This window comes from Anser brachyrhynchus (genome assembly GCF_964034855.1).
Source record: "Anser brachyrhynchus genome assembly, chromosome: 3".
In the NCBI taxonomy this organism is placed as follows: domain Eukaryota; kingdom Metazoa; phylum Chordata; class Aves; order Anseriformes; family Anatidae; genus Anser; species Anser brachyrhynchus.
In genome coordinates, this window is record NC_137696.1 from 24,240,158 (window position 1) to 24,263,550 (window position 23,393).

At 42.3% G+C, this 23,393-nt stretch overlaps 1 protein-coding gene across 3 annotated transcripts in view; it reads right to left on the reverse strand.

Annotated features, from left to right (window-relative positions):
* Positions 1–19,450, reverse strand: part of PTPN14 (protein tyrosine phosphatase non-receptor type 14) — a 117,636-nt gene extending 98,186 nt beyond the window's left edge. The window contains exons 1-2 of one of the 3 annotated variants that reach the window (XM_080587221.1): positions 18,959–19,450; positions 8,989–9,085 (exon numbers count right to left, since the gene is read on the reverse strand). The gene's annotated coding sequence lies outside the window, so the exon portion shown is untranslated. Of the gene's footprint in view, positions 1–8,988; positions 9,086–10,256; positions 15,612–18,958 lie in introns of those variants that run through there. The other 2 variants (XM_080587222.1, XM_080587220.1) reach the window with 2 other exon arrangements.
* Positions 19,451–23,393: the final 3,943 nt, after the last annotated feature.

A 23,393-nucleotide genomic window follows, 5' to 3' on the forward strand; every position in this document is an offset into this window, starting at 1 on the left:
TCTTGCTCAGCATGTGGATTTTAAGAAAAATGTTGGCTCAACGTTTGCATTTTGCTCTTACCATCAGAGCCAGGATGCAGGCTTCAGTCAAAAGACTGTGGAAGCTCCTCAACAGGTAAGTCACTTCACTAGATGGGAATCAACCAGAAAACAACCGGCTGTAGCAATTCTCCTTCAGTCATTAACAACAGAAATGAATTAACAACATTAAAAAAGTGCATTAAAAACGTCAGAAATAGTTGCTTATAAACAAGCAATGCATGCTTACTGCACAAGCCAATTCTTGTGGAAGATTTTTTTGCAGCCATCATTTATACTATAGTAAGGTCTGTAAACTATGGGTGTTTGCACTTCCAGCTACCTTCAGAAATAGCGTTCCACACTTCAGATATATTTGGCCTTAATCGACTGGGCTAATCAGTTAGCTATCATTCAATCACACATTCTTGGAGGGTGACTCACCAGATGTCAGGTGGTTTAACATGCATGCTCCTCCAGTAACCAGCTAGCTGCTGACATTGTTTTTCCCCCAGCTCCAGAGTACCGTGCACAAATGATCACAGCAGTGGAAAGCTTGTGTCAGAGGATTAATATCATTAGTTATCACGGTTAGGAATAACACCATTAGGAGAGATCTGCAATGGCATAACTCCTCCTGTAACAACCATGGGCTAAGTTACAGGTTGTCTCTGTAAAGAAAACAATTAAGGGAATGGAATCTCCTAGATGATTTGAAAATCCCTGTTTTCTGGTAATGCTCTTTTTGCCTATTTTTCAGCCAGCACAACATAGGCATCATATTTTTTTTTAAATATAACTTCAGTGGCGCTACCTATTTGAAGCTACTATCATTTTAATTTGGCAAGTTTCAAAGGACTAACACATACACCGCCTTCTTATTGTCCCCCACTACTGCCAGGCATCAATATATTCAGCACTTGCATAGCATCTGGTTTGCAAGATGTGGCAGCCTTCAACTTCAGGCATTCCTTTCAGCATTACACTAAAGGGAAATTGACTTGATCCCCAACTTGGTCCAGATGGTAACTCAGAGTTGTCTCGCTCCTCCTTTCTACATAGCTGCCACTGTTGTACCAGAGGAGCAAGCAAACAGGCTTTCAAAGCAAGCCATCAGCACCGGAGGCGAGCTATCCAAGGAAGTTCCTAACGTCTAAATTCTCTAATAAGCACTGACAGGGGAGTTTTTGTAAATAAAAACTATTTCTCCAGTGTGTCAGATGACAGCTTTGAAGCTTCATGCAGCTGCTGGGCTGGTAGCACCAGGCAATGGATTTCCTCCGAATTCTTTTGAGTGCTGATGCTTAAAATCACAACAAAAGCCTGGATGGTTGGCTTGGGCTGGAGAGCCCGGTCCCACAGCTGGCAGAACACCGCACTGAAAACACTTTTAGGAGCAACGAAAGGAGGCAAGAAGAGCAATCCTCTGGAAGTTAATACTGAAGGAAAGATGACTCCCGTTATTAAAGCGTGTTGTGCAATGCCTCGTGACCAGCAGTCCCTTTCCTGTCTCACCAACTCAAAACAATAAAGACAAAAACCACACAATCTCTGTAGGCACATTTAACTACAAAAGGCACAGCAGCACTGAGAATCAATGCACAAAGGAAAAACAGGGGGTAAGCCATTCCCCCTGAAAACATACTATGAGAACGAGGGAGAACACCGCTAGTTTCGCCCATTTTTGCAGTGCTTGCTGTCTCCGGCAATGCTGCCATTAAAACACTGTGCAGGCCAAACAAGCCAGAGCCTTTCCTCTGGCTACTTTGCTTAAGCAATAACAAAGCAATTCATCATGTAACCAAACAAATAAAACACTTTTTTGATCCTTCAGCAGGAAAAAGCATGTGTAGATGCAGACGCACAGAGAGCCAACAATAACTGAAAGCGCTGCAGACTTAAGCCACGCTTTATGTACCCAAAAATTTACATGTGAATTATAAGGGTATCCTTGACCTTCTGCAAAATAAAGCCAACTTTTCCGTATACGTTTCTGTACAATCCAGATAATTTAGTACGGATATGCAGATTTTACAAACAGGTGCAATTTTTAGTAGTTTAATAAAGTGAGAGAAGAAATGCCAATACACGCCTCAGTCTCTACAATGTAATCCAAGTAACTTGCACTGAATTTTCATCTAGTCTGGACAGCTGTCAGAAATCCCGTCATGCAGCTCCTAAATCAGGTTTGAAATGAAACAGGGGAGTGATTTGGGATGGAAGCACTTTAAGGAAAGAGTTAATGAGCACAACGTGACTAATACCTAACACTGGGAGTACTTCTTCTACCATGGTGATGGAGCACTTGGGGGAGAGACAGGAGTATTATTATTAACCCACTATTACAGATGAACCAACAGAGAGAGAAAAGGGACAGAAAGAAGTACTCAAAGTTTCTTAATAACCCCAACCAACCAGAGGAACCGACAGTTCTCAAGGCTTTACAGAATTCCTTTCTCTAATCCAAGCTGGAAGTGAAACCGTCCTGGAAGTGCAGAAAAAAACTCTGTAGAGAAAGTGGCTGTATCAGTATGATTAAGGAAATCCTCTTCCTCCAGACTGGCTTCCCCACCATGATGCTGCAAATTCAACTAACCACATTCAGTCTGAGCACTTGACAGCTATACATGCTCCTGGAGCTCTTTCAGTTAGTAAATGTAACACTGACCTTAAGCAACCAAGGAATGAGAGTCACCACTCCATGAAATGCTGCAAAAATAAATCCCAATGGATGAAAAATTAAAGTCACCTACCCTGCACAATTATCAGACCCAAACATCTAATTTGGAAAACAGCAAGTTCCTCAAACAAGGCTAAAGGTCTTCAATATATAGGAGCTATGAAAACAGACTGTCAGAGAAACAAAGCCAATTTCCATAACTATTTACTACAGACCTACATATCTATCTATATGTATATTCCAGTACCTGTCCACTGTTTTTGAAAGATGTGTTTTCCTTTCATCCAAGCACTAAATAAGCAATTTTCAAGTAAATCATACATCACAAATACTACACGGGTTTGTTTTTTTTTTGTGCTCTAAACCTCCAACAGAATATATTTACTCAATGTATTTTAATTAAATACACTAAGTTAACACTGTTTCCACACTAGCACCCGATAAAAAGAACTCCCCTGTGAATGTCACAAATATTTCTTTACATTACACCTCAGCATCAAAATGTTTTGCCTGGACTTGCTGCAGTTAACACCTTGCTGACCATAGAAATCAAAGCAGAAACACTTAAAATGCCTTTTCTTTGGTTTGTTAAGATTCAGTTTATACAAAGCTTAATCTGGAGAACACAAAGACTGCTAATTTTCCTTCACAGTCTGAATCCCCACTCCTATTTGGTGCTGTTGTGATTGAGGCCAGTTCTGTCTGCATTACCAGCAACTGCTCTGCCTCACTTCAAAATTACTAAACGTAACCTAGGGATTTCTGGATGTGGCAGCAGAGGGAAATTAAACCACTCCGGAGCCACCTTCAGAACCATCTACTGACCTCCCCTGGTCGTGGTGCAAGGATCACTGCTTGCTCTCCCCTCTCCTCTGCCAGCTGCACAGCTCTGTATCGCTTCTTTAACTTCATTGGTCTGAACAGCTCCAAGTATAACCCCAAGTCCCTCGTTTGTACGTATGCTGCTGTACCATATGCACAGCAACAACACAAAGCATTGCTGGAGTAGAAAAATAAATGACACTGGCTCAGACAGGCTTAGAATGTGGAAGCTGGCTTAAGAGAGCTATAACTGGATCTTAACTTGACGGTATCTCTTTGAAGCCTCCAATAACTAAAATTAATTTCTAGTTTTTAAATGCCATGCTCACACTGTAAATCCAAAGAGCAGAGATAATTGAGAAAAGTAGCTTTAGACAGAAACCTCACCTCTGGTGAAAAAGCAGCATGATGTGGCAAAGGGGCAAAGAAATTACTCTAAAAGATGAGCTTTTTAAGGATCTCGTCTACCTGGACATGTAAAATTCACATTCAAATTATGTATTTCTGAAAACCAAATCCGTGAATTTCCCTGAAGGTATTTTTGGAAGATAGCATTGAAATCCTTCAAGACGACAGTCCACAACAGAACCTCCTTCATTGGTGTTACCCAAACACGTTTTGTTACACGGTACAAACTGCTGGACCCTCGATGCAAGTTACCAGTACGAGCACCAAAGCCAAATACTGATCCGGGCTAATAACTTGCAACAACTGAATCGTATGACTGCTGTTACACCTAGCAGAAACCTGCAACACCGATGTGCTCCAAAGGTCCGACCCTGACTGAGGAATGCTCTCTCACAGCAGAACACACAAGCGCTCTGTATTTCCATGTGCACGTGCAGTAAAGACAAGGTCTTAAACCCATCGTGGTGTCTGGTTTCATAACATATGCCCTTCCTTATCAAATGTCATTTGTATTGCCATGCCTGCATCTGTCTGCACAGATGTCATCCCATGTAATGAAGCATATGGCTTAAGCTGACATTGTTTGCAAACAGGAAGAGCTTTTGGCAAGCGGGATTTAACATAAAGCATTCTGCAGGCTGCCTCTCTTAACCCATCTTTGGTTGGCTCCTCTGCTCAGCTAGGACTGGTAGGCTACTTTCAGAGAGGGCAAAGAGCCAACCTAACAGATGGGCAGAAGTAAAGTCATGCCAAAGAACCAGAATGTGCATCTAATTTGATAATTAGAGGCTGAATTTCCCCTTAGAAATATTGCAGTTACAGCGCACACCAAGTTTCCAAGCTTAAGGGCAAAAGAATATGCTTCAGCCTATCCAGTTGTGGGTTAACTATGAAAACGCCAACAGAAAAAAAAAAAGCCATGAAAGAGGGTGGGGACCAACCATGGGCTCCAATCATTCAGGATCAGTATTCTTCAAGGAGAAATGAAATAGAGAGAAGGGGAAGAAAGAAACAGTAAGATTAAGCCTTTACCCTGAAATAGCTCTCCACAAGGGACACCTGAAAATCTTGGCCAAAACAGCTCTGTGGCCTTGCTGAAAATAATTTATGCTGAACAGAGATAAAAGCAAGGAACTGATGGCCACTTTACAAAGCATTAAACACAGCTTTCCTGTCCACAAGGAATAGCCAAGCCAATAGCTAGTAAAAGGCAAAGGACAGAGTGTTTACGGCTCAGTGGAAATCAAACATAAAAATGTACACACGTACTTGGAACCATCGACAATTACTGCCTTGGTTTTGATATACAGTGAGACAGAGTTGTGGCTACTGAAAAAAGTTAACAGTGCAGGAGAGAAAGCTGAGGACCCATTTGAAATTCTGCTTCTAACATTTGACAAGTTTTCATGCAATAATAGAGTGGTCCCTTAACTATTCTAAAAAGCTCTGTTAAAGCAGGCTCTTCTCCTCCCCAGGTGTCTTTTTCCCTTCCCCACCTTTCTCAAGCCACTTTCTTCAGCAGGGTGAATGCCAAGAGCCATGCAAGCCACAGTTTGGAAATAACATTGCTCTAATTCATTCTCCTCTTTCCACTCTTAAAGTGACTCTTTACAGATTTACATTCACATTGACGCTGGATGGAAATTAGTTCTCCAGCTCTCATTCACATCTTCAGAGCAGAAGAACTAGCCACAGATCTAAAATAATTTAAAAGCAATAGCTGCTACACGGCTAAAATCACATGCACTGCTTTTGAGACCTCCACTGAGACATCTTCCTCTGAACAAATTTGTCAATGAAACTTCCTTTGTTCACCTGTCAAATTCTGGCGAGCTACTTCCCGAGTATAGCATGAGACTTAATTGGGCTTTTGTTTAATTACTATCAAGACAATGATGCTCAAATGAAGAGCATAACATCGGCAACTGAGTGAAAGCAATCAATTAGGATGCCCTTGAAACTGGCTTTTAAGTGAAAGAAAGAAGCTACTCGTCCTGTGGCCACAGGCAAAAAATTAAAAATATAAATCTGTCACTTGCTAAAATAATACATGGTTCTAAGAGGCAAATAAATTAAATGACAGGAAGTGCAAAGGAGAAGCATCGTTATGAAATAAGATCGAGATTTTACACCCTAGTGCAGCTGCCACAGCAGAATTAAGTTAGTGGATTAACATGAATGCTCATGACAAACTGGTGCAAACTCTCCTGTTTAACTCTGCCACAGGTGTCATATTCAGAAAGAGCCTAAATGATTTAATAAATGAATCAACGACTTCACACAGAAAGAAATAGAAGTCATGGAAAATTTCAGGTAATAATTAGTTTCTGGATTCGCGGCATTCTATCTGGCATCCCAAAAAAATGGAATATGAAAAAAAAGAAAAATCTGAAGACTAGGTCCTGAAAACTCCCAAGCTCAGTACTATATTTAAATATTAAAAACACAGAAGGAGCTAATACACGTTAGATAGCGGTAACACACGAGTTGATGTGAAATCCTTAGAGAAACGTCAACTGGCAAGGCAGCAGCTGCATTTGCCAAACCAAACAACTTTAACCAGGGGGGTAAAACCTAAATACAAGCCTAAGGACCTCCACATTCACATGTTACTTCACTCTTTACTTACACCGAGAGCTGCAAATTCACCAACGTTATAGGCAAATACACACCCTGACAAGCAACTAGCATCTATTATTAGAAATGGCCTTACAGACATACAGAGGTCCATTAGAAATCAAGATCATCTCATCTCCAAAGTTATCCTGGAAAGAAAAAGAATGTATTTGGAACATACCTGAAGAATGGACCCAGAGTCTGCCACAGCATCAAAAGAAACCCTTGCCAAAGCATCAAGAAAAGCCCTTTACTAACAGCACTTTTAGACAGAAAATGAGACTTACCCATAAGGGACAGGCAAACGGCTGAGCAGAATACACACCAATGACAAAATGTCTGCCCGTGGTCTAAAGAAAGCGAAACATCCCAGAGGAGATCCCACCACACTATTATGAAAAGTCCACTCTGCTTTTTGCTTTAAAGCCTCCTTTTGCTTTGATAAGTAAGCAACTGCATCTGAAATCCAGCACAGTTATACTCAGTGTCCAGAGTTTGCAAGCTTAACAGTATGAGATTATGCTAAAACGTATATATTTCAAGATTAGAAGAGTTCAGCCAGCTTCTTATTTTGTTCCTCACCTGCAGGGAGATGCTAAAAGATGAAAATATGGAATCAAAAAATTCTCACCTTTTGAAGTCAGGTTTGCTGCTTTCAAAGTAACTAACAAAAATCTCCTACTTGTTTTATTAACAGAAGCCAGAAGGTCTCCAAAGTGCCACCCTAGATTTGAGCCAAACATGACACCATGCACGTCAGATACTTATTTTTTCAGCCAAAGTTCACAGACAAAGGGTTATCAATCAAACAAAAGCACTTTCCCCACAAAATGCCAAGAAAAGTAACAGAGTGGCTGCTTAGAGCAAGTAAACAACACAGTTCACACGATTTGTATTGTCGAACCAGAGCTATCACACAGGTGAGTTTATCCTTCTTCCCGATAAGCAGACATCTAACAAACTGAAAACAAACCACCAAAATAACCACACCTTGATACAATATGTTGAGGACCTGCTCTCTTTTGCCTCCTGAGAACTGAAGTCATCAGGCTCTGGCACAGTGAAGGACGTTGCTCTTGCAGCACATACACCACACATAAAAAAAATAATTTAGAAGTAGCACTTCACAGAGCAGGAATAAAAAGCTATACAGCTAAACAGGCCGTCTAGCTTTTTGCACAAATTATCAAAGAGCACTAGTTCTAGACAGAAGTCGTATTATTTTTCTCAGCCTGCATGTTATTACAACAGCACATGCCATTAAACAAAAAATCTGAGAAAGCATCAGTTAGGAAGTTATTTTAGAGAGAGTAAAGAAGGTGGAGAGGAAAAAAAAACTCAACCTGAAAATATATAATTAAAGTGAAACCTTCATTACAGAAATATTATACTGGTGCCTTCTGAAAGAGATTGTAAAAATAATGGAAAAAACCCAGTGAGACAGGAAGCTTAAACACAGCTAATCTAATGATGCCTTTCATAACACAGGAAGCAAGCACACTACCAAAGAGATGACAAAACCAGAGATTATTTGAGGTGTTTACTTATTCCCAGACCTAGCTAAAAAGCATGCAAAAGGAACTCATGTTAAGCACATCAATCTAACTGCTAAAGCTTTTTGTTTTAAATCCTAGCAATTGACTTTGTAAGTAATGAACCTCTAGGTTTAATGTAACAGCGCTTGACTTTACAACAAGCGCCAAGAGTTACTGACTTGCTTTCATGTGCTCACCTTTGGAAATGCAATTTCCTCTTATAACTGGATATCCTGATCCTGCAGACCTCTGCTCATGCCAATGTTCTGGTTTGGTCAGCCGGGCTGCTGGTCGTGCTGGCAGCAGTGGGGCCAATAAGCACCGGTCAGAGGCTTTGGGATGCCATGCTCACCAGCTGGGCTTCCTGCTTGGGGCTTATCATGATGCCACCTACCCAGACGTGTCAGAAGTATGAGGTACTAAATACATTTACTACAGTCTTGAATAACTGAATTGCAGTTTTCCCCTCTCCTAGAATATAACATAAGGATGAGATGCGTACTGCACTGCCAGTATGTGCATACACAACTGTAATGCTTTGCCTTCCGTACACAAAAACGAGTCTGGATTGCACTGGCTTCTCTTGCATAAGACTCCGAGCCACTTTTATCCAATTATGCCACTCCACAACTATCTCCAGGAAAAGATCTGAATTTAAACTAACCAAGTCTCAGTAACTATGCCTTATGGCCTACCTGGTGAGAGGAAATAAAACACAGTTATCATCACGATCCTGGCAGGACAAGGAGAGAACAATCAGTGTTCAGTCCTACCAGACACAGCAATCGGGCGTCCTTTTGTTTTTAAATTTCCTTTGACCTTACAGTTTGTCCTTGTAAAGTTCTCTCTGTTGGCAAGCTAACGCATCTATGTTTAAATAAACTCGGTACACAAACTGCTTCCACGTACTTGATAATGTCTTCTGTGCACACTTCCACCGGCTTCTCAGAGCTACCACTCACTGCCATGGTCCTTCCGTCAAGAAGGGATGGAAGTACACCAACTACTGAAAATATAACACGGGAGACTTAACACACATCCTCCAAAGAAAATACTTGCAGACAAATACCGCAGTTGATTTCAACTTTTCAAATTCTCCAACATACAGAGCGACCATGTCATGCACACATTTTTAAATCCTGATACACCAAAACTGCAGAAAGAGAGTTTAGATAGTTTATGGACAAGTCGAGGCATCGCTTTTCCAATGCCAAATGCAACAACAGGTATGGAGATAGGCAGCACACGATGCAATCACACATGGCCTGCAATAAACCCGAACGCATTTGGGAAGCTACAGATTAATGGTTTTCACTGGCTGACAGAACTACAGTTTCTGAGTCATGTTATAAATCTTCCTGTATTTCCCTACCATGAAGGGGTAAGAGATATTGTGTTTAAAACAAAATAAAACAAAAAAGCTTCAATCTCTCTTCAATCTCTTTTCCTAACAGGTGAAGGTTTGCTACATAAAGACTTCAAACATCAGCCCTTGACGACATTATTCGGAACAGATTCTTTGCTGTTTGGCGCTTTGCACAGTCCCTTACACTGCAGTGAGCACTTGACATCCAGCACTGTCGGTTTGTTAGGCTGGTCAAATTCCTTTAGCTTTGACCTCTGCACACGAAGATAGCCATGCATGCCAGCAAAATAACGTAGTTATCCAAGTGCAGGGTGCTGCACCTGGGTCAGGGCAATCCCAGCCATGAGCACAGGCTGGGAGAAGAACTCATTGAGAGCATTCTGTGACTCTACGATCACAAAGCCACAGCACTGTACATTTTTTCTCACAGACTTAAATCTTTCATCAAATGCTCCAGTGGACAGTCTAGCATTATTTTAAGATTGTCCCCACAGCAAAGTACTTAGTATTCTTGAGAAATTAATATAATAAATCATATGGCTCACTATCAGGAAGTTTTTCCTGGTAAACAGTCTAGATTATGTCTTAATCTCATACGATCATTCTATTACCAAAGAAGAGTCTTTTTCAACACTGAAGCTTTAAATATTATTTTATTTTAATTCCCCTATTTTAACTTCTCTTAAAGGCACTCAACAAAATTAAGACACGTTACATTCTCAAAACTGTGGCCACAGCGCTCTCAGGCTGTGGTGAGCAGCCTTTTCAAGACAACCATCCCCCACCCCATTTTTCCATTCTAAGAAACTACCTGAATAATTGAGGGTTTCCTTTGCTGTCACTGTCACAGCCTTCCTTGCTCTGTTTGACTGAAACATACAACATGAAGAGACTAGGAAGTATATTTGTTCTGCTTCCATCCAAGGCTAAAAAAAAAATACATCATAAGTCAACACTAATGTAAGCATAAAGAAAGCAAAATTCAGAGGAATTTAACAGTGGACAGCGTTTTCTGAAGTAAGCTGAATACCCCGTTCATATAACAATTTATTTGCATGGAACTTACTGTATGAAGTAAGCTCAGGCAAGCTCAGAGTCTTGCCACTCACGAATATTTCAATGTAGTACTCTGGAGGGGGTGGAAAGAAGTGCAACATTTCGCAGCACCATGCAGAGAGTTAGCAGTACTTGTCAATTACACTAAACACATAAGGCTAACATGAAAGTACAGCTCCCTATGAACAAACTTGTATTGTAACACTAGGTGTAAATACTTAAGTAGGAAAGAAACCTTACATAGCATCAACAGAAGCTGACACTGCTGACTTAACGTAGTGAAATGCCTAACTGTTTCCTAAGCATACCCAGCCCTTTTTAGACGTTTTGACAGATTAATTAGTACATGGGTAACAAGCTTCATACCTAAGTCAGGTTCTAGGAAAACTGTAAGAATATATCAATCTCTTTGTATAAACCCATTTGTGCATCAGAAGAAATAACTGGGACATCATTAGGCAAGGTTTCATGTCTTCTGAAAGCAAACCCTACCCAGACAAACCATTTACCCTTTCAGCGGTGAAGAGCTGCACACAAACATCCCCTACAAAAGCAAGGAGTTGTTCCATGAGCAATGGTTTTAGGCTGCTACACCAGCAACAGAGACCAAAAAGCAAGACCAAGAAGCGCAAAACTCGCATATCACAGGTAGAGAGGCTCTCCTGCTCCAAGCTGCTACGTTCTCCTTTGAGGCACCTCCTGCCTTTCTGGCCCCAGGGAAACGCTCATCACTTCAGAAGGTCAGGTTCCGTGGTGCAATCAGTAATTCTCTTTTTAAAAAAACAGTCTCCTAATTATCGAGTTTTAAATTTGCAGGAAATGTGTATTCCTAAATCTGCTGATTTAAATGCCCATTTATGACAATTTACCAATGAAATACAGAAACAAGGTAAAAATCTAAGAAATGAACCAGCTACAGAGGATGGCAAGCTATGACCAAGGAAACCAAAATCCTGAGATACGTGCTGGCTCCCCCAACACACCATTTGTCTATTGAAGCACACCATTTTTTCTCCTCTTCAGGTAATAATTCAAGGCACATATTATGTCTTTTGCCATTTGTAACATGCCTGGCATATTCTATAACGCAGGAAGAAATTTTAAAATGTTAATTCTTAGTTGAAATCTAACTCTTCATATACAGTATTGTATACAAACACTTTTCTCTAGATAACATCAAGTAGTACGAAACATTAAAACACATTAAAAAACTAAGATATGTACCAGACAAAGTTGACTTTGCACACGAAATGGTAGTTTTTATTTTCTGCTTGTCAGAAAGAAAGGTAATTTACAAAAAAGAGAAACCACTTGCAATGAACATATGTAATATGTGGGTGCTGAATGCTAACCTGTCTCAACAATGCTATCCTGCAATACTTCAGTTCTTTTTCTTTTTTTTTTTTTTTCTCTCCAGTTCGTAAATTTCAAACTATGCACAAATGCATTTTAGGGCACCAAGCTACCCAGGGAAACATGGACACAGGGAAGAAAACTTGCAAGACAACTCTGTCACTGCTCTTCTCTGTTCTCAGAAAGAACCACAACAAAGTGGGAAGCAGCAGCACATAAGTATCAATACTGTGATTTAGCCTTCTCTGCTATCACAGATTCCCACAACAGTCTTGGCAAAGTTGCAAGGAATCACAGGACCTACACTCAAATATGTCTACACGAGACGTTTATTTTGTAAGCAGAAACTTGCCCTGTCTACTCTCCAGTTTAAAACTACCAGAGCTCTGAAGCTCTGCTAATATTTCTGTCTACCAGCAAAAGACTGCATCAGCCATCCCCTTAAGTTAGCAGCCAACTTCTTTCCTGGTAAAGTGACCAAAGCATTTTTCTAAACAGATTGAATCTTCACAACACTATGAAGAATACAGACAGACATCCATCCAACCTTGTAGCTCTAACTCCCTTTAAAGTATGTCACCCGAGAAAGAAAGAAAAATAATAATAGTTACTATCATTTCAGATGCCCACTTTCCAGGACCTTTGAAATAAACTCTTATCAGCTGCTCATCTGAATTCTTCCTCCTGTGGCAGTTCTGCTCAAACCAAGCATTTTGGAAAACTCTGAAGGGAGAATGCAGATTTTCTCAGAAATCTCTCTTTTATAAATTTGGGGCAGGACTTTCAAGGCCTGCTCCCACTGAAGGCATCAGAAAATTTGCTGAACTTCAACATATGACAAGTTAGGCCAGTGAATGTACTACTCTTCTTTCTTCTCTCCCTCCATCCTGGTGAACAACAGGCCCAAAGGTTTGTGTAGAAATTCCTTTACACATTGCCACACCTTTAAAGGATCTGAGGGAAGCGCTGCATATCGCATATGCAGAAATTGCGGGGTTTCCACTATAAGTGGGATACAGTTTTGCACCAAAAGAATAAATGAAAGCACTGAGGGAAGGAGTCCTGATGAAAATGCCATGTAGTGGTATATATCAAACACGGGATGAGGCTCCTGTGAGTTGAATCTCTGATGGGCAAAGCCCCCTGATTTTGCCCAGGCTTGTCCAAAAACCTAGCTCAATTATCATCATCAATAAAAAGCTAAAGGTATTTTATCTACAAGGTAGTGAATGCCTTCTCTCAAAAGAGGGAGTTCCATGATAAGAGCTAATCTAAAAAACCCGAGGAATGCAAACTATTTTCTCAGTTGTAAAAACACGACAGAATTACACAAACGCAAGTTAAAGCAACTACTGGTAACCTCACACTTCTCCTACATGGCCAGCTGAGCCTGGGTGAAGGCCCGACCAGTGTCCACTGGGTAGCCATGCCTTGAACTGATGGAGTCCCAAAGGAGGACATCACTTTCTTGTACCTTCACAAGCTATTTCCATTCGCCTTGTTTTCCAGGTTCAGAAAGGCAGCACAAGGCCATCATCAAAGCAGCTTGGGCCATTTCAATGGGGAAGTCAGAAAATCAGTTCATAATATTTTGTAGAGAGCTGCCAGACAGCCAGCAAGGCAGCTCATTCTGGTTGGTCAGGTCACCTAAAAGTTGCAGAAAACCATGGGTTTTATCCTTCAAGTTACAGTGTAGTTTTCTGAAATTTCTGTAGACAAAACTTACCCGTGTTACACCACACAGACACTAATCTGCCTGCATGAGTGTTGATTTTTAGATGGGTCACACTGCCTGTTACTAAATTTTTTCCCACTTTCTCTTCTGCAAGAGTAACATTTGCAGCCTATAGATGTGCAAGAATTCCATGGCAGTCAGTACACTACCATTTGACAACAGTTTCTTTGAAAGACCCACTCACTGAGTTACACAAGACCTAGCTACCTTCCAAAACTGGTCCCAGTGTTTGTCACAGTCAGACAGATGACTATCATTCAGTTGAAGAATTTAGAAATATTTGCAATAAGTACACAAATTAGAAAGTCTTCTTTGTCCATTAAAGCACATACTAGAAATCGCTGATCATCATATAACTGAATTGACTAGTAACTAATACCAGTGCTCCTCAAATGAAGCCTGACTGCCTTTTCTGTTCTTCCCTAAAACAGCCCCAGCCACAGCAGAGCATGCCTCAACTCATTAAAACATCACCATGCTTCATTTCTGTGACAGATTTTAAGTCCCAAACAAACTTTCTGTGAAGCCTGATCATATACAAAAGCACAGTATTTCAATTCCACATGCACTGCCATTAACTAGAACCACCACAGTGGAGCACAGAAATCCTTACGGTGGGCCAGATCACCAGCCCGCTACCCTGTTCCTAGCAGCAGCTTACCCTACGTCTCCAGAAGACATAAGAAACATCACACCAGACACTTGTAGCATGATCTGTCCTAAGGGAAATTTCTTAATCCCTGTCAGATAATGGTTGATTTATGCCCTGGAGCACCACAGTTAACATCCCTTCAGCTGTAGCTGTAGCTGTTCCTCCCATCCCTACAAACAGTTCATTTTTCTTTTTTAATCCTACTAGGCTGTTGGTTTATATGTTCTCCTTCAACAATAAGTATTACCATTATTTGTATTAAAAAAATAATGATTTACCTGTATTATATATGCTGCCTTTCAAACTCCACCCTATACCTAGTCAATGCACTGTACCAAAGGGTAATTATCACTTATTAATATCAAATATTTATTTTGCACATATATATCCTACCTCCTCTATGTGATACCATTGACACAAAGCTACACTCATATTTTCAGTTCAACTTCATATGAATATTTTTCAATCTCTTTTCTTTGATAGGAGATCATGAATTCAGTATTCCAGCTGAATTTGAACACTGGTTTAATAATCTCCTTTGCGTTATTAAGGCAGCATTTCACAACTGCAGTCGTTTTTTTCTGCCTAATGCTAAGCATTAAGAAGGTGCACAGGTTCAAATAAAATACTGTTGAAGTCTTTCTCCCCACCTTAATATATAGTTAATTTACAATCCAGTAACATGAACAAGTAACTTGATTATTACCTCCAACATGCATATTCTTGAATTTATCAACATCATCTGCTGTGCTTCCCTTTTACCCAGCTTTCTTGGATTCCCTTTCCAGTCTTCTTCAATCTTGCCTAATCCAAATACTTTTGCATCATTAGCAAGTTTTGGCACACCATCATTCATCTAGTTTATTAGATCACCAACATACACGTTCACCACCCTCTTTTCAGAGAGTTGTTTCTACATCACATGGTAATTTAAGGTTTACTGACAAAAAAAAAAAAAAAAGGTATTCTTAGTCATAAAGGAGATCGTTTCAGCTAGGTACCGGTGAAATAAACAGGAAAAGTACATTCTTTGAGAACTAGGAAGCAGAGTTGCAACTTCAAAAAGTCTTGCATGGTGTTGAGCAAAGCTTGGTATCTAAACTCCTTACATTAGCAAAACACAAGAATGCCCCACACTACAAAACATCACATCGGGGTTGTAAGACAGTGTTTTCTCCTGGATATCACCCCTTCAACATTCCACACATCTTCTCCCTCAAGAAAAATCCTTTGTTTAGAAATCCTTCTCAGTATCAGTTAAATTCATGCTTAATTAATACTAAGTTTGTAGTCTCTTAGGTTGTATCTTCCTAGTTTTTTTGAGAAGCTGTTCATTTATAGTTGATTATAACATGTACAACTGCTTGTTATGAAAGCAATGATAGCAGAAAACGTATTTTAAAACAAATATACATGCTTCTTTCACATACTTTGTGCTGCATCATAGTCTTGCACCCTTAATTCCAGGTGGCTCTTCTAGCATTGATTAAGTCTGACCTTGAGAAACGCTTTGAAGAGCATTCTTGAAGCCTTATTTACTTTCCTCTGCATCTAAAGCCAAAAATACCAATCAATATTGCTCAGAAGACACTGCATTTGCATAGTCACATTACTTTCATTTGACCACCATGTCATTTTGGTAGTTCCCTAAGACTAGGCTAAATTCCATGATGGTATGCACTGAAAGTTGAAGATAAATTAAGTGCTCCTAATCCTTGATCCTTCACACAAAGCCATCCTCGAATTCACAAAATGTTTTTAAAATGTTCAATTATATGTTAGCAAATAAAAACCAGCAACAGATTTAGTGGCAATCATACTAATCAATTCAAAAGAAAAATTTCTCAACCATGCTGCCTTAAAAGTATTGTTTTTATTGATTCCTTTATTTCTTACATACCAAAGCACAAGCTATGAATAAGCAGATTAAAATTACCTAAAGGTTTACATAAACAGAAGAAAAGGATGATGGGTATAGGCTTAACAAGGAAAGCCCAATCTGATTTTTATGTAAAAATTAATAATTTCAATAACCATTTTGACAAGTTCTTCTTATTTATGAAAAGCTGTACCTTGTTACATCTTTTGGCTTTAAAAATTTCAACAAGCACCAATGTTGTGTTCTGGTTGCTTATCATTACAAAACCATTGGATGGGTTCACAGAAGAATAAGTAAGTTCTCTGTGAAGAATGGGCTGTCAAACCAAATGCCACCAAGAGACAGGAAAGAAAAAAAAAAAGAAAACAAGCATCCTGATAATGTGCACAAACCAAAAGTAAAGATGTATTATAAACCTGTCTAAATCAACTTCCACTATTTCATGAAAGGGATGAAGACTGAGTCAACAAAAGTCCCATCAAGCACCTAACATCAACTTTCCAACACTTGAACATTCAACTCAGTCCTTTCAGACTCCAGAGTCCTCCCCACTCCTCTTGCCAAAAGAAAGAGGACAGGGGAAGAGCTCCTGCTCCAAGGCCTATTCCAACATTTGTGAGGAGCCTCATCCCAGCAGAGCATGCGAGATGTCATCTCGTACATCACCTCGTCAGCTCCAAGCTCACTGCACACAAACCAGAAGGGTGTGCAGGAGCCCTGAGCAGAAGCTGGGCACCCTGCAGGACAGACTGCACTGGCTTTTCAGACAAAATTTCAGAGGATTTTGTGCAGATTCCTCGCAGGAGGAGCAACATCTACAGTGGCACAGCGTGTTACCAATCTGCTCTTCTGGAATTCCACAGAGGACAACAGGCCAAGGCGCGCTGCGCTCGTGGTGGACTTGGACATGAAAAAGACTTTTACAGCACCTGCTCTGCATAAAAATTAAGCCTTTATCAAAGTCTCCTTGTAATTGAGCTGGATACACATACACAAATATATGACATACTAAATATTATAGCCTAGCTCCTGCAAAGACTTGCATACATGTTTATCATTACATATATAAAAGAAATTCCACGGTTTCAAAAGCTGTATTTGTGAAGATGAATTTAAGCACATGGGTGAGTCTTTGCAGGACTAAGACCTATAAACCACTGAGCAGCAACATCTCCTGAGAACTCAGCACGATTTGCACATCACCAGCAGTTTATAACCCCCCCTCAGCTGGCTAACCCTTGGCACAGGGAAGGACTTGCTTCCAGCTGAGGAGCCGCTGTTAAAGTTCACTTCTCGCACCGCACACGCCTATGCTAAAATCAAATCCGAATTAAAATGAGCTACTTGAGTAACATTTAATCAAACACAGCCTCATTGGATACGAGAGGAAAGAGCATGACGAGCAGGCCCTTTGGCTGTAGTGGTACCAAGCAAACAGAGAAAAAGCAAACAGCACAGTTACCAGAAGTATGTAGGTAACTTTTTTTTTTCTTTTTAATAATAAATACTTTATTCAAGATTAGAGGAGCCACCGGTGGCCAAGACAGTTTTCTAAGCGTGCAAGAGCAGATTTATTTCATAGAAAGCCATTCCGTGCCTACGCTGTGATAACTGACTCACAGGCTTCTGCTGGACAAGAACGACCAGGAGAGCAGTCAGGCATTAGTGTTAACACTGATTGCTAATTAACCCCCACGAACAACACTGCTCCTATTACAGAAGCATATAAAAGGCCTGCTTAAAACTGTTTGTCCAAAGCAGACACAAAACCTCAATTTGCTCACAGATCAGCCCCGCAGCCCTCCCCCTGGCCTTGGTCTGCACCACTGCATCCTCCGAGACCGCACGCTGCCAGTCCTGCTTTCAAGCTTGTCATACATGAATGCCACGGTGGAAAGGCTCTGCCAGAGATTTTGGGGACAGCCTGTTAGCTGGCGGGCCGTTCTTTGAGCCCTAAGTTTCGCAGAGCTCCCAACTTTTGTATCACGACCCATTAGATACACACAAGTGCCCTCTGCCTGTAAGCAGCTCTGGCACAGCCTCCCGAAGAAACCAAGAGGAGTTGAAGAAAGCCCTGCCAACAGCAGAACGGGGCCTACAGCTTACTTACATTCCTGTAACATCAACACACGCTTTATGCTGTGCCCCGTAATGAGGGCTGGATGTCAGACACGGACCCCCAAGGGGAAGCACGAGGGCTGTGTCACCTGCGTGCCACGACACCCCTGGACGGACGAGTGGCCCCATCAGGGCTGTCTCCCCCAAGAAAAACCCCTCGTGATACAGAGGTTGGCAGGCGGCAGCCTCTGATAGGGGGGAACCATTTTAGAGGCATATTCCCCAAACTCCGAGGGGCTCCACCACCTAACAGCATTTCTAGAAATAACCCAAGCCAGCAGTGACTATCTACAGAGAGTTTTAGCGGGGGAAAAAAAAATAAAGAAGCAGCTTCAGGTAGAAGTATGCCTTCCAACTACGGCACCAGGCTAGGTGCCAAAACCCCCAGAAAACTTTCTGGGCGACAGCACGTTGAACCGCAGCCCTGCCGGCCGCCGCTTGCTCGCACCCCGCTGCGGGCACAGCCGGCTGGAGGGACGGATGCTCGCCACGGCGGCCGGACACAAAAAAAAAGGGGGGCTGAAAGCGCCCGGACCGTGCTCCGGGACCCCGCGAGCAACAAAGGCCGCGGCGGGGCGGCGAGGGGGGAGCGGCGGGCACAGCGCACCGCCGGGCGCCCCCCGGCCGAGCCCGGCTGCGTTGGTCGCTGCCCCCCGAGCCCTGCCGCCGAGCCGGGCCGCTCCCGAGGCGGTGCTGAGCCCCGAGCCCTCGGCTCCTTACCTGCTGGGCGGCTCCGGCTCCGCGGCTGCGGGCGGGGAGCAGCGGCGGAGCCGCTCCCCGGGGCGCTGGGGAGGGAGAGCCGCTCCCGCCGCCCCGGCCCGGCCACGGCGGGGAACTTCGGCGGGGCGGCGGCGCCCGGAGCTCCTGCTGCCGCCCGCGGGGTGCGGGACGGAGGGAGGCGGGCAGGGAGGCAGGGAAGGAGGCAGGGAAGGAGGGAAGGAGGCAGGCGGCAGGGCGGGGACGGGCGGCCCGCGGGGGCGAGCCGGAGGCGGCGGGGGCCGGGGCCGGGGCCGAGGCCGGGGCGGCGCGGTGCGGGGAGTCACGGCGCAGGAATGCCAGGAATGTGGGGCGGCCGCTGAGACGTCGGGGACACGACTTGGGATTTCTTTTTTTTTTTAAAAAAAATACTCTCCCCCCCCCCTCCCTTTAGGAAAGAGGAGGGCTGAAGCCCCCCCGGAGGAGGGAAGAGGAGGGAGGAAGAGGAGGGCGCACGCCGCTGCCAATGGGGGCGGCTGCCCCGAGCAGCCCTCCCCGGGCGCGGACAGCGCTGAGGGTTTGGGGCCGGCCCGCGGCGCCTCCCCGCCCCTTCTCCGCCTCCCCGGGCCGGCAGGGACCGGCCGGGACGGCCTCTCGAAGCTCCTGTGCCCCCCCGGGCAGCTGGCTGCCCATCTCCGGCAGCCTCGCCTTGGGCACACGGCGGCTGCTCCCCGCGGAGCGCGCTCCGCCGAGCCCGCCTCGCCTGTGGCTCCCCGCAGGGCAGGGAGAGGGCTGCGGGAGAGGGGCCGCTGTGGGGTCATCGTGCCGTGCTGGGGAGCGGGGTGGGTAAAACACGGTGCTGCTTTGAAGCAGGAAGGGTGCCCGGTGCTTGGCAGACACGGGCATGGCCTCCCGGAGTGGGCATCGCCTCCCAAAGCGGGTATGGCCTCCTGACACAGGCACGGCCTCCCAACGTGATTAAGAGTTCCCAACACGGTCAAGGCTTCCCAACGCCTGCTTCGAGAGAGCGCGCCAAGGGGCAGAGCACACAGCGCTAGGGAAGCAAGCAGCGCCCTCACGAAGGTTGGGGCTACCTGGAGGCGTTGAATGGAGTGCAGTGGGCTTGAGCAGTGTGATTATTGGAAACGATGCACACACGCTCTTGCCTGTCATCGCTGGTGGTCAATTTGCAATTATTTTTGTGTTACATTACATTTACGTAAAATTGTTCATGTACCTGAAAGCGTATAGGAATACTGTTACCAGCCGGAACCTGTAGAAGTGTCAAATGGAGGCACGCTAAAACTGTGACGACAGAACTTGAAAACTTTCACAAATGTGAAATCTATGAAAAATAGCGATAAATGAGGAGTGATGCTCCCTCTGAGTTGCTGTGTATTTCTGCTACTTGTACACATAAGCAATATGTGAGCAGATTCATTGGAGTCCGGCTCACTCAGATTAATAATGGTAAGAAGACCAGGAGCTGAAAGAGGGAGAAATAGCACAGATTCTTGATTTTGATAGATAAGTAATTGTATTTAAATACCGTATGTGGAATCACAGGCCTATGCCTTACCTCTGGCATAATATTATTATAATTACATTTTGCAAGGAAAGTCCTTTTCATCTAAGACTCTCAAACATTTTACAAACACCACACCTTAATGAAGTAAGTAATTATCCCCATTTTACGTATGGCTACACTGAGGCACTGAGAAGTGACACCATTTAAGATTTCAGCTTGAATTATACTTGACCACATATAGATACAGAACTATGAGTAGCAATCTGGAAGCAACATCAGGTGTCAGAATGAGACGATAAGATGGAGCATAGAGCTGCTGTGCTCTGAATTTTTTGCGGTTCAACTTTGTGCCAGTAAACGGCTTCTTCCTAGTGAGTGGAAGGTTGCATGAGAGGGTAGCATGCTTCAAAACTAAGGCTGAACTTGTTAGGCTCCTTTCAGGCTTTCCCCACACTGTGGGAGGTATAAAGTTTTTGTTTTTTAAGACAGTAAAGATTGACTTTTGCAGCTATGCCTCAACGTGGTGTGCTGGCTGCCTGAAGTCTTCCAGCTGAACTTGTGGTTTAGCAGCCAGTCACTTTTACTTTCACAGGTCTCCCTGCATTTGAAGAAAACTTATTCGGTTACCTTCACTGTAAATAATGTTAGAAGAAGCATAAACATCCTGACAGGTGAAAGTTCTGGAGAGGAGATTTTATGTATCAGCTATCAGCAGCGCAGTTCCCTAGAATAAATAAAAACAGCCAAAATAAATACACATTATTTGTCAGCAAGAGCTTTTACTAAACGGTCAGCTCAACAGACTCTGCAAAATGAAATATGTTTCAAAGTTAGCAACCAAGAGAAGCTTCTGAAACTCGGAATACTGAGGACAATTACTTTTTTCATGAGAGTACTTAACGCAATGATTAATGTCTATATGAAACTCTCAGACTGTAGCAGTAGGTGCTTTAGAAATACAGAATTTCACAGACATCATAGTCAGTTACTGCATAGAATCTTCTATAAGGAAGTTTATTGTGTTGGTGCTACTGTCCCTTTCCAGGACTGTTGATACCTTGAACCTTTAAGTATATCTTTGTTTTCCAAGAGCTGCTAGGAACATATGACTCTGGTTAAAACAGAGTGGCTTCATGAAATACGAAAACTTATTTAGGTGTTTCTCATGCTGCTTCAGGAACGTCATGTTAAAATGATACAAATCATTCAACCGGTTCCAAACCTCTATGCTTGTTCAAATTTGTCGAGAAAACTGACAGGTTAATCTTCTATCAGTCATCTGTAGGCTGGATTATGTATTGTCTTCTTATGCCACTAGGGGATCATGTTACAGCATTATTATTATGATTATTATTATTATTTGCTGAAAAGGTGACAATTCTAAATAATATTTAGAGACTATTGACTTACTATAATGATTTATGGAATTTACCTCCAAAACATTACCTCTGCCCTGGTGTAAGTTAATTTTTGTATTGGTTCCTCCTACAACTTCATTGGGATTATTATACTAAGGTGCTCTATGGAATGGTAGAGTAGATGGGGAAAAAAATATTGACACAGGACTGCACCTCAGCTACATTAGCTACTAGTCTTCTGTGAGATCTTGGGCATGTAGCAGCACATCCCTGTACCATAGTTTTCTTCTCTGAAAATTGAGCTAATGATAGTGATCTTAAGAAAGTGCATTTTGATTTGCAGATGAAAGCACTCTATAGGAGATAGACATTACTTAAAAAAAAAAAAAAAGTCCAAATAATGGATTTGACAGGCTTGAATGTTGTCTCAAAACCCTTCTGAAAATTCTTAGCCCAGCACCATTCAGCTTGACCAAATGGTTAACTATCAGCAGAGAAAATTTGATTTTATGTGGGTCAAAATACAGTAGACTTTTATAACATCGGTGTTATCTGAAGAGTCATGTGCAATTCAATTTGAAGTGTCTTAGCACCTTGCTAGCAAGACCTGTATTAAACATATTTTGAATGTGTTTAAACTGAGGCTAGAGCAATTCTTGAGTCTTGTTATAACATGGAAAAATCTCAGTCCTTGTTGGTTGGTGAAACCATGTCATAACCTGTTTTGTATAAAACTGTCTTTAAACTGTGCTTAAGCAACAGCTGGTGGTTTCTCCTGTGAACAGTAGATGATGTTTAATTAGCCCTACAGTCATCTACATTACAATCAAATCAAAGAATGCAGTTGCAACACATTCCCAATTTGTATTGTAAATGTGACCCTAACTGTGTTCCTAAAATCTCTGTCATGTGCAACAAACAGCTGGGTACACTGACCTGATTGTAACATAAGCAGACACTTAGTGCACGAGTATAAATTCCCATTCCTAAAATCATATTTGTTCTTTTATAAACTGATACTTTTAATGTTTGAAGCTTACCTCAAGGAAAAAAAAAGTTTACTTCTCTAGTATTCTCTGCTCTCATTAATTATTCCATTTAATAGAGCTTCTCAAAGTCATCTCTTAGAAAAGGAATTTGGATTACGCAATCTTGGAAAACAAACCTGTTGCCACCAAGCATGAGCTAACATGTTGTAGTACTCTACAGCTTATCACAAGCAAGCCAGCACCCAGTTTTGTAGACCAGAAAAAGTCTTGGTTGATTATCTGTGCAAATAAACTATGCTGTGCTGAATATTCTAATTTGCTTATAGTCTGCCTGAGGACTTACTGAATACCTGTGCCTGTTTTTAGCTCTTCAGTAAGAGTTGTAAAATTAAAAACCTTTAGCGTTTGTCAGTGAAATAATGAACTTTTGATTCCATGGTTGTAAGCACTCCAAATGGGACTGACATAAGCAATGTACCTCTCTATGCATCTGTTTCTGCTCTCCAAGGTAAAACAGTCTAATTTTTAGGACAGAATGAGTGACATTTTTTCCATTTTCACAGCTTAGCAATTTGAGTACTTTT